A 13078-nucleotide genomic window follows, 5' to 3' on the forward strand; every position below is an offset into this window, starting at 1 on the left:
TCCCACATCGGTTAAGTGGGGGAAGGCTGTGCACTATATAAGATTGGGCAAACCTATCACTAGTAAGCCGGTTTTCTAGTGCATAGTTAGGCCCATGACAAATGGTATCGGAGCCAGACCCCGCTTGCCGGCCCTTTGGGCCGGGCCCATGGACCCTGGAAAGGCCATGGAAAGGGCTACCTGTGGAATGGATTTCTTTTGTTGCACTCTTGTTGAAGTTGCTATTCAGGTGGGTTTTTTGTTTTTAATTTTATATGGAGGCCTCTTGGCTTGTAGTGGTTTTGTATACTGATCACATCATAATCATGATTACATTTTCATTTGAGATTTTCAATGAAGTTTAAGGTGATTGCAATCGAATGCTTGTAACATTCGCATGCATTACGGTAGACGCTTCGTTGAAGGGACTTAAGGCCTGTGTGACTTCGTCATATGTGTGTCAGTACTTTATGACATGTTATATTCAGTTTCCTCCATGTATCAGTAGAACTAGCTTCTCGTCCCTTGCATGTGTATTGTGTATCACATCTTTTTCCTTTATTATTATTTTCAGGGTCTGCATACGAGTGAGTTGAATGGTTCTCTTCAATCATCATGGGTATCAATGCTAGACTTGAAGGACAGAATATGCACAATAGCTTTTCAGGTAACTACAATTTAAGAAGACACATAATTTAATTTTCATGGCTGCCTAATTCCTTGGAATAACACATTTTTCAGCCAGGAAGTGGTGGGGTGAGGTTGCTGGCTCTGAAGTTTGTTGAAGCTGTTCTTCTTCTTTGTACACCTGATCCTAATGGCTCCTCTGAGCCCTCTCACAATGGTAATATATCTTACCTTTGCCTTTTGGGTCAGTAGGCGTGAAAGAGAAAACTGCGTTGTTTGAAATTTTATACTGGCATTTGTCATTTATTTCCTCATTCAGAAAATCTGGTTTGTAGGGAAGCTTTCAGAGTTCAATATATCTTGGATTCACAAATGCCATCCTGTACTAAATGCTGGAGACCTGTCGATTGAGGCCAGCCAAAAGTTGGTTTATTGCTTGACCTGCTCTGGTTCCCTGCAGTGAAATCTATTTGTAAATTAGTCATCATTGTGCTTGTAAATAGGTAGGGTTGATATCCACCCTGGTATTGTAATACATCAGAAAATAACTTTCTTAGCATAATTGTTGGCTCATACAGTATCTTTAATGCTGATAAGTAAATTTCTGTACCTGATAACACTTAGAGTCATGTTAGTCTCTGTATAAACTGTAACGACTCTTAAAAATATGCTTATAATCTCTTGTGAGAGACTTGTGGTGGCGTAGAAAAGATTGTTTAAAATATTGTTCTCTTTTGGTAGAGTGCTATTACTTCCTTTTTAATCTGTGTTTTGATTGATTCTATCCTTTGCCAGCCTTTCCTCTATAGCAAAGAAAAGGCCTGCATATTTTGAACGCATACTCCCTGTTTTACTTGGCTTGAATCTGTCAACCTCTGCTACTAAAGGGGTGCATGTATCTGGCGCATGTCATGTTCAGATAAATGCCTTTCTCTCCTGTTTGAAATGTACTCATCCGGGTGCTGCGCCAGTATTTATTAATTTTAATTGTATAGTTTTTAAGCATATTGATGGATTTGTTTTCTTTAACTACAACTAATATTTTACCTTCCTATATGATTTTACTATTTATTTCTTGTTGGACTTGGGATTATGTTTCAATTTCTGATCTATTATTGCACATGTATTTCTTCTTGGATACTCAAGCTGATAACCTCTACATAGAACATGTACAGTAGATAAATACCTAAGTTAATTGCACAAATTGATTTCTTTGGAGTGTCATGTGGGCAAGTATATGCAATTATGGGATGCAAATGCAAAAAAGTTAATGGTTCCTTGATATAGCTTGTTATTGACATTTTTGATGGTTTTTCTAGGTTCCCTATATTTTTTCCTTGTACATAATTTTTTGAACATTTGAACTCTATTCTTTGAGATACACTTTACTTTGCTACATACGTGCTTCTAATAGAATCTTTCATCCTTATCATTCCCTTTCAGTGTATCTTCTATTTAGCAGTGTTCTTAAGGATTCACTGGTTGCGTTTTTGTATTGGAGAGGATATAGTATATGAGATGGGAAAAGGTTTAAAAATGTTACATTTTGTTAGGGTGGCCCTTTTAATGGTCTCATCTGTAATTCCTGTCGTATTTCCACTTGAAGAATATCTTAATCCTACCATTAAAGATAGTTGTGCATTTGGTTCTGCCAGCTTTTATATATTTTAAAAATAATTACATCCTCCTCATTACATTTTTACTAGTACTCTTAACGTGTATTTTGATAACACTTTGTAATGATGTATTTCGTTTTTGCAGTGGAAGGATCGTTTAGCGGATGCTCTGATGGAACTGAAAGCTGGAAGGACAGCAGATAATGCTCTATATCAAGTACACAATATTAATGAAAGTGGTGAGGAGGTAAAATGTTCATTACTGGTTAAGGTATGTTACTGTGGTGATGCTCACACTTTTTAGAAGTTCAGCTTTGCACATCCACCACTCCTTGATAATGGTTTTAGCATTTTACAGGAAGAGAACCCCTCTTTGAAAGTTTCTGATGTAACTGATGGTAACTTGGGGAGGAAAAGGTCTGGAGCAGAGTACAGCAGTTATCTGGTGGATGATGATCTTTCTGGAAAGTGAGTCAGACCAACATCTAGTGGCTCAGAGGAGTCAAGTAAAGAATTAAATAGGAACATTGAATTGCCTCGAGATGACTCTCCTTCAGTTGAACCAACCAATAACTAAGGAGTTGGAGATACCGGTCCTGTGCTCCAACTTGTTGCTGTGTTTGGAGCGTTGGTCGCTCAAGGTTAAAAAGCTGTTCCATCTCTGGAGATTCTTATTTCATGTATCTCTGCTGATTTGCTAGCGGAAGTGGTGATGGAAAATATGCGCAACCTTCCTCTAAATCGTCCTCACAGTGAAGTGGATGATGAGTTACTGCTGAACACGAGTATAGTTGGAAGTGAAACTCAAGCCAAGTATCCATCATCATTTCTAGCTGTTGTACTTTCACTTTCTATTTCTTTTCCACCAATAGCATCACTGCTGAGTGGTCATCAGTCAGTGTCCAACAATGTCGTGGTATGATTTTCTCCTCTTCTCCCTTGGCCTTAGATAAGATTTATTTCATTTTCCCCTTTTTATGTAGCTTGACGTGAAATCAATTCCCGTTTATATATCTAGCTTCTTTTTTATGTCCCCCACAACCTTTTTCAATGTAATTATTAACCATTAAATTCTGCTAATTCTAGGAACTTTATGTTTTGCTGGAAATTATAGGCACCACAAGATGTTGAGGATATTGGTGTTGCAGCTTTGGCTGATCATATTGCTGATGGTCTGAAATAACTCATGGGACTCAAAATGAGTGTTACCCATTAGTATTCCAGTTTCTTCTGGAGTGGAGGGTGTTTTTTCTATACCACCAGATACTAATGATATAGGGAATTTAAGTGAGATACCTGGTCTGGATTCTTTTGTGCATGATGAGGAAACTATGGTTGCATCTACCGATTTAGAAGATACAAGTCAAGAGCAAGTTATGCGTTCAAAAGGCCGGTCGCCTATGGATATTCTTCCATCAACATCAACAGATAGGTCAGAAGAGCATAGTCCTAAGGCAGAAATCAAGGATTACAACAGCCTGGTTTCCTTAACCACAACTTCTGTGGGTTTACCTTCTCCTTTTGTCCTGCCAAAGATGTCAGCACCTGTTGTCAACCTTGCTGATGAACAGAAGGACCATTTGCAAAAATTTGCATTTACCCGCATTGTTGAGGCTTACAAGCAAATAGCAGTTTCTGGAGGTTCACAACTACGTTTTTCTCTGCTGGCTTATTTTGGTATTGAGGTATTTATTGTTCCCCCTTGAAAATCTGTCACCTTTTAAGGTAGTAGTTGAAGTTTACTTGATATTCTAGACTCTCTTTGAGTTTCATAAGTTGATTGTTGTTGGTTGATGCTGTTATTTCCGTGATTTGATGTCATTCTATTTGCTTGGCATTTCTTCTTTTCATTTATTTTATTAAAAAATTTGTTTGAATGGTATTGATTTGGCACCTCTAGGTAACGAGAACTGCGGAAGGGAATTCTTTCTTTCTTTTGTTTTATTGTAAGTTGTAGTCAAGAAAGTTTTTTAGACTTGTTTAGCAGTCACTTGTCATTATACTTCTATCAAGGTAAACAACTCTCGTGCACAAGGCGCATGAAACTTCTAAAAGCAGGATGTATGCAATGGGTGAGGATGGGGAGAAGTAGGATGTGCTTTGATAAACTGCTGTGTGGAAGCACATATCCATCTCGTGTCCTATGGGATTTTGTGCATAATATCATGGCACTGCCTATTTCTTGTCTTCTCCCATTGTTTTTTGCGGTTAGATAAAATTGTTTTCAAGTATTTCAGTTGATACTGTTTTACTTTGCCTTTGATGTTCTCGAAAAATGTTGTATGCCGCATCCTATGCACGCAACATTGATCATCAATTTTGTGCCATCTTCCTGTTATTTTACTTATTTGCTTGATCCTTGCAGTTTCCGTTAGAGTTGGACCCATGGAAACTATTACAGGAGCACATATTCTCTGATTATTTGTGTCATGAGGTGAATAAGAGTTTGTATATCTTTTCATTTTAATCCCTTTTTCCCTTCCTTTGGGCGAGTGTTGTTCTTCTGCTTATTAGGGGGATAATGATTTTGATATCATGGAACTAAACCCAAAAATCTATGATAACGTGAATATAGCTTATCTTCCATAGCAAATATGAATTTAGCTTATCTCACAGAGATGAACAGGATGCGCACATAAGCACACTCCTGTTCAGTTTCTTATTATATGCATGTTTTGTTCTATTCTTAGTTGCTTTGAAAAAAATCCAATAGTGATCAATGGATTATGTTTTGCATCATAACATTTACTTGAGGAAAAGTTCTTATTTTCCCAAATACAAAAAGATTTTTTTTTTAATGGGAGCTGAGGAAGTGCACAAGATCACGTTTAGATGATAGACAGGGGCTATAGTTCTCTGAGATGGAATTTAGGGCTGACAAAGCGGGAAGGACAGGATCACGTCATACATAACCTAACTTATTGTTGTAGTTTGGATCTACGAGAGTGGTTTCTGAATGCAAAAGGAAAAGAAGGAAGAAAGCCCGACATTGTGTGTATTTTCTACGGATCAGCCGATGCTTACCAACATTAGACCTCTATGTGTATGCCTCTATAGAAACCCTAGCCCTCTCATGTAGAAACAAAACAAAATTAACTCCTTATTTCCTTACAAATTTTCAATTAATTAAAAGCAGTAAAATTGGACTGATCTTGAATGCTCTAATCTAAAATTCTGAAAAGATAGTAGAACTAAAACAACTAAAATGAACCATCAGAGGGTTGCTATGAACCCCTGCATTGCATTGTAATGTTCCAGCCTCAATAGTCTTGAAAACTTTGTCAAGTTCCTTGTTGTGCAGTAAGTCTTTGTTAGTGTAGATGGATGTTTCAGATTCGAAGGAGCTTCTTTTTGTAGTGTTAAATACACATATGACATATATGACTACCTCGTATGTGCTTTCTATTTTTGTTTGTGTTGCTAGTTGTTACTATCGAAAATGACTACTGACAGGCATTGCTTGGTGTATCTCAGGGACACGAGTTGACATTGCGCGTCCTCTACAGGTTATATAGGGAGGCGGAAGAAGGGACTGACTTTCTCTCTTCTACAACTGTTACTTCTGTGTGTGAAATGTTTCTTCTGGCTGTGGTGTGTCAGAATACTTCTCGTGTCAATTTGACTTTGTTTTCTTTTCACAAGCTGTTTGTTCTAAGTAATTTGATTTTATTGCAGGCTGAAACGCTTCGAGATTCTTTTCCTCCGTCGGACTAATCTCTTAGTAGCTTGCTCAATGAAGCTCCTTATTTGTCTAAATCCATTTTAAAATTATTAGAGTGCTTGTGTTGTCCCGGGAACTGTGAGAAACCTGAGGAGTTGCAAGGTGGAGATCGAGTGACTCAAGGTCTAAGCACTATATGGGGCCTGATTTTGGTCAGGGCTCCTATTCGAGGTGTCTGCTTGAAAATTGCTTTACAGGTTTCTTTCTAATTTTCATGAATATGCTGTAACTGAATGTTGTCTTTTGGGAAGTGTATGTGAAACTCATTAGCTTTACTTCATTTAAGTCCCATGCTTCCTTCCTATAATTTATTTGTTGAGCCCAATGTTTACTTCTCCTAATAATTAACCTCTTTATTTCTGCTGAAGTTGTCATCACTCTGCGTTGAATATTGAGTGCAATGATTAGTGTAGTAATGGTACTATGAATATCAACAGTATCTCTATCACCAAATCCTTTATCCCAAACATTGTTTGGTCGGTTATATGAATTTATGAGAAATTACCGCAAAGATGTCACTTGAACTCTCCTTTGCCACTCATTCCTATCAAAAGCTACACTCGACCTAATCTTATAAAATCCATGTACCTTCTTATCATAATTTATGGTATCGTTAGAAACATAATTTTTTAATGTAAGAGTTCTTTTTTTTTCTTTTTCTTTTTTAAATTATGACTGTTTAAATTATTTCCCTTTTCTATTTGGTGATTAGGAGATGTCTTGTGGTAATTCTTTTATTTTAATGTTAACTGTAAGTTAACTTTTCTTTATTACCTCTGAAGAGTGCTGTTCATCATTTGGAGGAAGTACGGATGAAGGCTATCAGTCTGGTACTTACTCACTAACTTGCTACTGAAAAGTGAGCTTAGCACTATGTATGATTCATTTTAACATCCCAACTTTTCCCATTTTATAGGTGGCAAACAAGTTATATCCCATGCCGTCCATTTCACAACAAATAGAAGATTTTGCAAACGAAATGGTGATTTCAGTGATAAACAATGATGCTATGGAGAAAATGGATGCTGAAGGCTCTATCACTGAGTTGCTGAAGGTATTGGTTTGTGCATTGATGTTTTAATCTTTGAATGTGTCAACGAGATGATCATATTATGTATCTGAACTTCTAGATTGATTTGTAACATGTTTTTGCCAGTTTAACGAGAACAAGTTCAGATTTGGATTTCTATTCAAGAATTAAAAATGTGAAGAAAAAAAACTCTTGGTTTACTGTTGACCGGAGGCACATTTAATCACTAATTGACTGACAACCTTTAAATGTTTGACAGACCTTCTATTGATACTAATTATCTTCTTAGTGTCTCTGTTGCTTGCCATAGAAAATCTTACTAAACGAACTTGCCAAGTGACTGAACTATTGTAAAGCTTTATTTATTTCCATGGGTGATTTACTACCGCCCAATGTTTCTCCATCCTGGCCCACATTATATTCGCATGGAGTCTAGTTTGTAGGTTCTATTTCAGCACTCAGATTCCATAATATTCTTTATATGAAATGAAAGGCCCTTTATTGACGATTCGTTTTGTTAATGTCTGTTAAGCTCTATGAGAATTATTCTTTTTGGCTTCCTTCTAGGACTAGAACATTGCTTGACTACTTGGCATGGATTGAATCACTATGGACGTTATAAGAGATTAGGAATTTCTACATGGACATACCGAGTGGTTGAGTGTCACTCTGTAGTTAGGTTTAAGCTCGATGTGTGAAAGCAAGAAGTACGGCTCATAATTTGCATAGATGTTATCACCCATTGCCTCTTTCATATTGCTGTTTTACCCTATTTACTTTCTTCTTCTTCTTTTGGTTGGGGAGGGGGAGGGGGAGGGGGAGTGTTCGGTTGGTGGTGAAGCAGTGATTTGGATGAGTTTGAAATGGATATTTAATATCGCCTAGGCAGATTGTTGTTTCCTTTTTATTTCTTGCATATTCATATTGTTTTATTAATGCATTGCATGAAACAGAATTTTGCTTTTTTGGGTTTAGTAAGTCTGTTCTGGTTGCAATTTATATAGGAATCTGACTTCGAAAACCTTTCAAATGAGCAACACTCAGTCAGTGCCATCCGTAAGGATGTCTCCTCTGAGACTCATCAGTCGTTCACAATTCAGAGTGAGTCCTCCCTCTCAATGCCAGAGGACCAGCGGTGCATGTCACTGTATTTTGCTCTTTGCACAAAGGTCTACTTCTTGATTAATAGTTGAAAATTTTCTGAACATATTACATTTCCACTCATGCTTTAGATGATTTATTTGGCAGAAGCACTCGCTCTTCACCTAATATTTGTACACTATGAACACGTGCATCAAATGCTGTTAAGCAGGTTGGTCACCTCGTTTTGACTTTTGAGACCTTCAAAATTATTGCAAATGTTCCTCTGAGCTTTTACTTATTAGTGATGTAATCCAGGCAGTACAATGGCAAATCCCAATAGTAGTCCGTACTATGGGTTCCTCGTCTATCCTTCTTGAAATAATTTCAGATCCTCCCAGTGGAAGTGAGAACCTTCTGATGCAGGTTATGATGGTGGATCCATTGCATACTTTTTCATAACCAAGCTGAAGATTAGAGTTACAACCCCTGAAGTTTTTCCTCCATTTCCCAAATTTGGAGTCGTTTTGCATAGCCTGAAGGATGGGACCGTTCCTTCTCCAGAGCTGATATTTACCATCAGGAAGTTATTTGATTCAAAACTAAAGGTATAAAGATATTTCTTTCTCATCAGTTTAAAGAAGTATATGGATCTTGACTGATGCACATGCGGTATTGATATTGTACTGCTCTTTAATTACAGGATGTGGAGATACTGATTCCAGTATTGCCGTTTCTACTAAGAGATCAGGTTTTTTACCCCCTCCTTAATGATAGCTATCTGCATAGATGCTTTTCTCATTCCTTGTTTGGTGTAACATTGACCTGCAAAACTCTTTTCTTTATAACTTTCTACAATGAAAATATCAACTCTTTGGCAGATATATCTTTTGTGACTGGAACTATCTTTTTGTATGTCAGAGAACATTTTTTGTTCTTTATCTTTTGTTTTTGCTAGTTATGTTGGTGCAACTGTGCAAGTTTTGTTTCCTAAATTTAGTCTAATTTGTTCGACCATATATATTTACATTTATATCTTTGCCCCTGCTAAAATTTTGAACTTCTAATACAATTCTCAAGGCCTATGATTTATATCTTTGCCCCTACATTTCTTGGTTTTATGCACAAAAGATCCCGTGACTTCATTGTTTTGTGGGATTTCTCTATGTTCTCATGTTTTAGATTTATGTTTTCTGTTAATTTGTTTGGTTTAAACAAGTTTCACGCTCGCAATTGGTCTTCTCTTTGTAATGAATTGCTTATTTTGGTAGGTTTTGCTGGTCTTTCCTCTTTTCGTTGAGTCTATCATTGGAGAAGTTCCAGGCAGCTCTGGCTTGTATTTTACAGGTATCTTATTTTCCATGTTGCTGCACTGCAACATTGGTTATCCTGGCCATTTTTATTTTCTACTTTTCGTGTAGTCTTTTTCTCAGGATCTTCATCAAATATTCTCTTGTATTGAAAGATAACTTGTTTTTGTGTTTAGAGTTTATCCGATATTTATGCGACTGAAAGATTCCTTAAAGGTTGAAAACTGTTTGAATATAATAATTCCTTCAGTATAAATTCAACTTTCTGTTTACTTGTTGCTTATCTATTTAATTTAACATGGACTTTCATTGCTCAGGGAACACCTCATTCTAGTCCAGTGCTCGATCCTGCTGAAGTTTTAATAGCAATCCATGGAATTGATCCTGAAAGAGATGGAATTCCCTTGAAGAAGGCATACTTTCTATTTTGCCTCCTTTTTATAAAAAACCTTAAGAACTGGAACAAGTGAATAATCTTCTTCGATGTTCAGGTCACTGATGCATGCAATGCTTGTTTCGAGCAACAGCAGATATTTACGCAACAAGTTATTGCAAAAGCCCTGAATCAGTTGGTGTGTACCCTACGAAGTTGGAACTTTAAATTGCTGGATTTCGATTGGCTTCAGCTGAGCTCACTGATTATCCACTTGTGCAGGTTGAGCAGATTCCTCTTCCTTTGTTGTGCATGCGTACATTACTGCAAGCAATCGGTGCATTTCCCGCGTTGGTTAGAACTTAGATGGAAATTATAAGTTAGAGGAGAATTATCTTTTTTCTTCTATGAGAAATTCTTTCTTTTTAATTTTGAGCTTATTTGTACATTCCAATGAATAGATGAACCATCTCATAATAGAGTTTTGAATGCCGAAAGAGTATCATCGCATAATTGCTGTTTATTTTTTTGACCATTTTGTAGAATTGGATATGTTTTTGGTTCCAATAATTTTAAGAACAATTAATTGCAATTTCTTATAATTCTGAAGGATCTGTATTCTTTTTTGTTTCATTGTTAGTGATCTTTCATTTTGTATCAGTTGCTTTTTAGACTATTTGGCTACTTTTAGTGGCTTGTTAATGGTGTTTGGGGTGGTGTTGATGCTGGATCCCTTGAGGATGTTGCTTAGGTGGGAGCAGCACATACTGACCTTTGCTTTTAAGAATTTGTGCACATTATTAGAGAGCTTTTTTGTTGTTTTGAAAGCTTGATTCTCCAAAAAGCCACGTGGTTTGTCTTTATAAAATGCCTTTGTTTTTGATTCTGATGGTTGGTTAATCAGTACTGTAATGAGTACTTGGCAGCCAACCTGGTATTTGGATTTAGTTTATTTAAACATAATTTTCAGGGTTTATTCTTCATATTGCCTCTTCAAATGTTGTAGGTGGACTTCATAATGGAGATCCTTGCTCGTCTTGTGAACAAGCAGGTGAGAATTTTAATCATATAGAGCATATTCCATGTAACTTGATGGATTCTGCCAACTTGTGGTTATTTAATGAATTGTTGCAGATATGGAAGTACCCGAAGTTGTGGGTAGGATTTTTGAAGTGTGTACAACTGACCAAGCCTCAGTCATTTGGTGTGTTACTTCAGGTGTGCTATGCTATCTTCATTATTCATATAATAGTTTGTTGCTTCTCTCTTTGGGCTTGAGGCTCCTGTTAATGGATCTACCATTCTAATATTATTAGAACTCGGCCCCTTCGCTCTCAAAACTTCGCTTTGTTAGCAGATACATGCATTTTTCTACATATGAATATACCTTCTACAAATTAAATGTGCCCACATTTTCTCATCATATTTCTGATGGTTTATGTTTTCTATCAGCTCCTCTGCCACAGCTAGAAGATGCATTGAATAGAGTTGCGGCACTTAAGGCCCCTATGGTTGCTCATGCAAGCCAACCTGATGTTCGCTCTTCACTTCCCAGGTTCATGAAAACCATTACTTTTGTCGAGTAAACATATTTCACAATTGAGGACTTTCAATTTACTTGGAGATGACTTCTGCTTTATTTTAATTATAGGAATTAATCCTTGATGTAACCCATTTTAGGTCTAATAAGTTGGTGGTTTTGGGATTAGCTTCTGATCCTCAGGGTACAAGCCAAGTACAGATGAGTCAGGCTGAAACTGGAGATGACGCTGGAAACTCGGATAAGGATGCTACAGCGGAGAAAACTCAAGAATCATCTGCTAGTTGATATGATTTACCAGGTAGGTAGTCCAAAACCACTCGGCCATGACGTAGCTGGTTATCTATTCAGTCTTAGGGTCTTAGGGCGTAAAAAATTTTGCCCGAAGTCAGGAATTTGATTCTAAGCCGAAGCTATTATTTCCAAGTAGTTTGCACTGGGCTTCGACCCAACTAATCTGTTAGGCGGGTTTGCACGTGCCTAGCCCAGCCCGGGTTTAGACTTAGTGGGTTGTGCAAAGACCCATTGAGTTCTCGCTTGACGCTTATAAAAGAAAGGAAATTAGTGGAAGTGATGCTTTATAATATGAATAATGCTTAAGACCCCCAAAAAGTGACCCCAACAAACCCCCATTTAATGTGGAGTGTTGGATGTGAAGTGGGCCTTATATGTGTGTTTTTAATCAATGGTCATTTTAATGCCACTTAGATTTGGGGGACTTTTGGGGGTTTAATTTTGGGGGTTTCTAGCATTGTCTTTATAATATTTATGCATGGATCACCCTAACATATGCTTATCCTATAATTTGGGTGGGCTGAGTTATATCCTGGATTTTGACGGTCCATAAGGATGGATGGGAACAATGGATGGAACCTAGCCTTTGATGTGATGGCTGAATGTCGATGCACTCATGAAAAGGGCATCCGCTGACCTTTGCTTCCGATTTTCGGAATCCAAGACTTCAGGAGGCAAAAATTGATTATGGAAATTTTTGCTGACAAATCTGCAAGATCAATACTAATGGTACCGCATGTACATTATTTGTAGTTGGAAGGAACGGTTGCGACTGAGTAATGAGGGGGTGATTTCTTGTCCTCGTGAGTTTATGAAATTGGAACTTAGGGCCTACAAGTCTTGGGCGGGGTAGCTAATCAGTAATCACGGATTAAAGGCCCGTGCTATAGGAGTCACTGTAGTATTTCTGGCAATTTTTTCTTTATTAGTATGGGGTTCATAATTTTTAAATTTGATTAATTGGATGTTTGTGATAGTCTCTACAGTGACTTCTACTGTAGGGGACTAGGGGTTGTAGTTGAAGTGACTTCTACGGCCCTTGTCTGCACCGATTCCCTACATTGAGGTCATAAAAGTAAAATAAATGATATTGCTTAAATTTGTCCTCATTTTCTGTCTGTGCGCCTACGAAAATAAAATGAATTTGTGGCCCAAAATTCTCGGCCCGGCCCGGTCTGCTTAGGTCATCCGGCCCAAAGACTTTCCTTTTTGCATGAATATTGACCAGTTACTCTCTGGCCCTGCACGTTAATATGATCTTAGGGTCTTTAGATTAAAAACTGATTTTAGGGCCCAGATAAGGCCCTGCCCCGCAAGAAAGTTGTACCCAAAGGCCCGTCTTATTTACTGGGCTTTACGTACACCTAAGTTTATGAAAATCCAACTTCTGGCCCATCGACCGTCTGGCCCTAACCCAATATTACACGTAAAACAATATTGTGGCCTATGGGCTATGCTTTACGACCAAAATTTTGGCCTGGGCTTAAGTTTATGAAAATCCAACTTCT

The 13078-nt window shown here is 37.5% G+C and overlaps 1 pseudogene; it reads left to right on the forward strand.

Annotated features, from left to right (window-relative positions):
• The first annotated feature begins 74 nt into the window (after positions 1 to 74).
• On the forward strand, positions 75 to 12672 carry LOC120013950 (annotated as a pseudogene).
• Positions 12673 to 13078: the final 406 nt, after the last annotated feature.

The sequence above is a fragment of the Tripterygium wilfordii genome, chromosome 13, assembly GCF_013401445.1.
Source record: "Tripterygium wilfordii isolate XIE 37 chromosome 13, ASM1340144v1, whole genome shotgun sequence".
NCBI lineage: Eukaryota > Viridiplantae > Streptophyta > Magnoliopsida > Celastrales > Celastraceae > Tripterygium > Tripterygium wilfordii.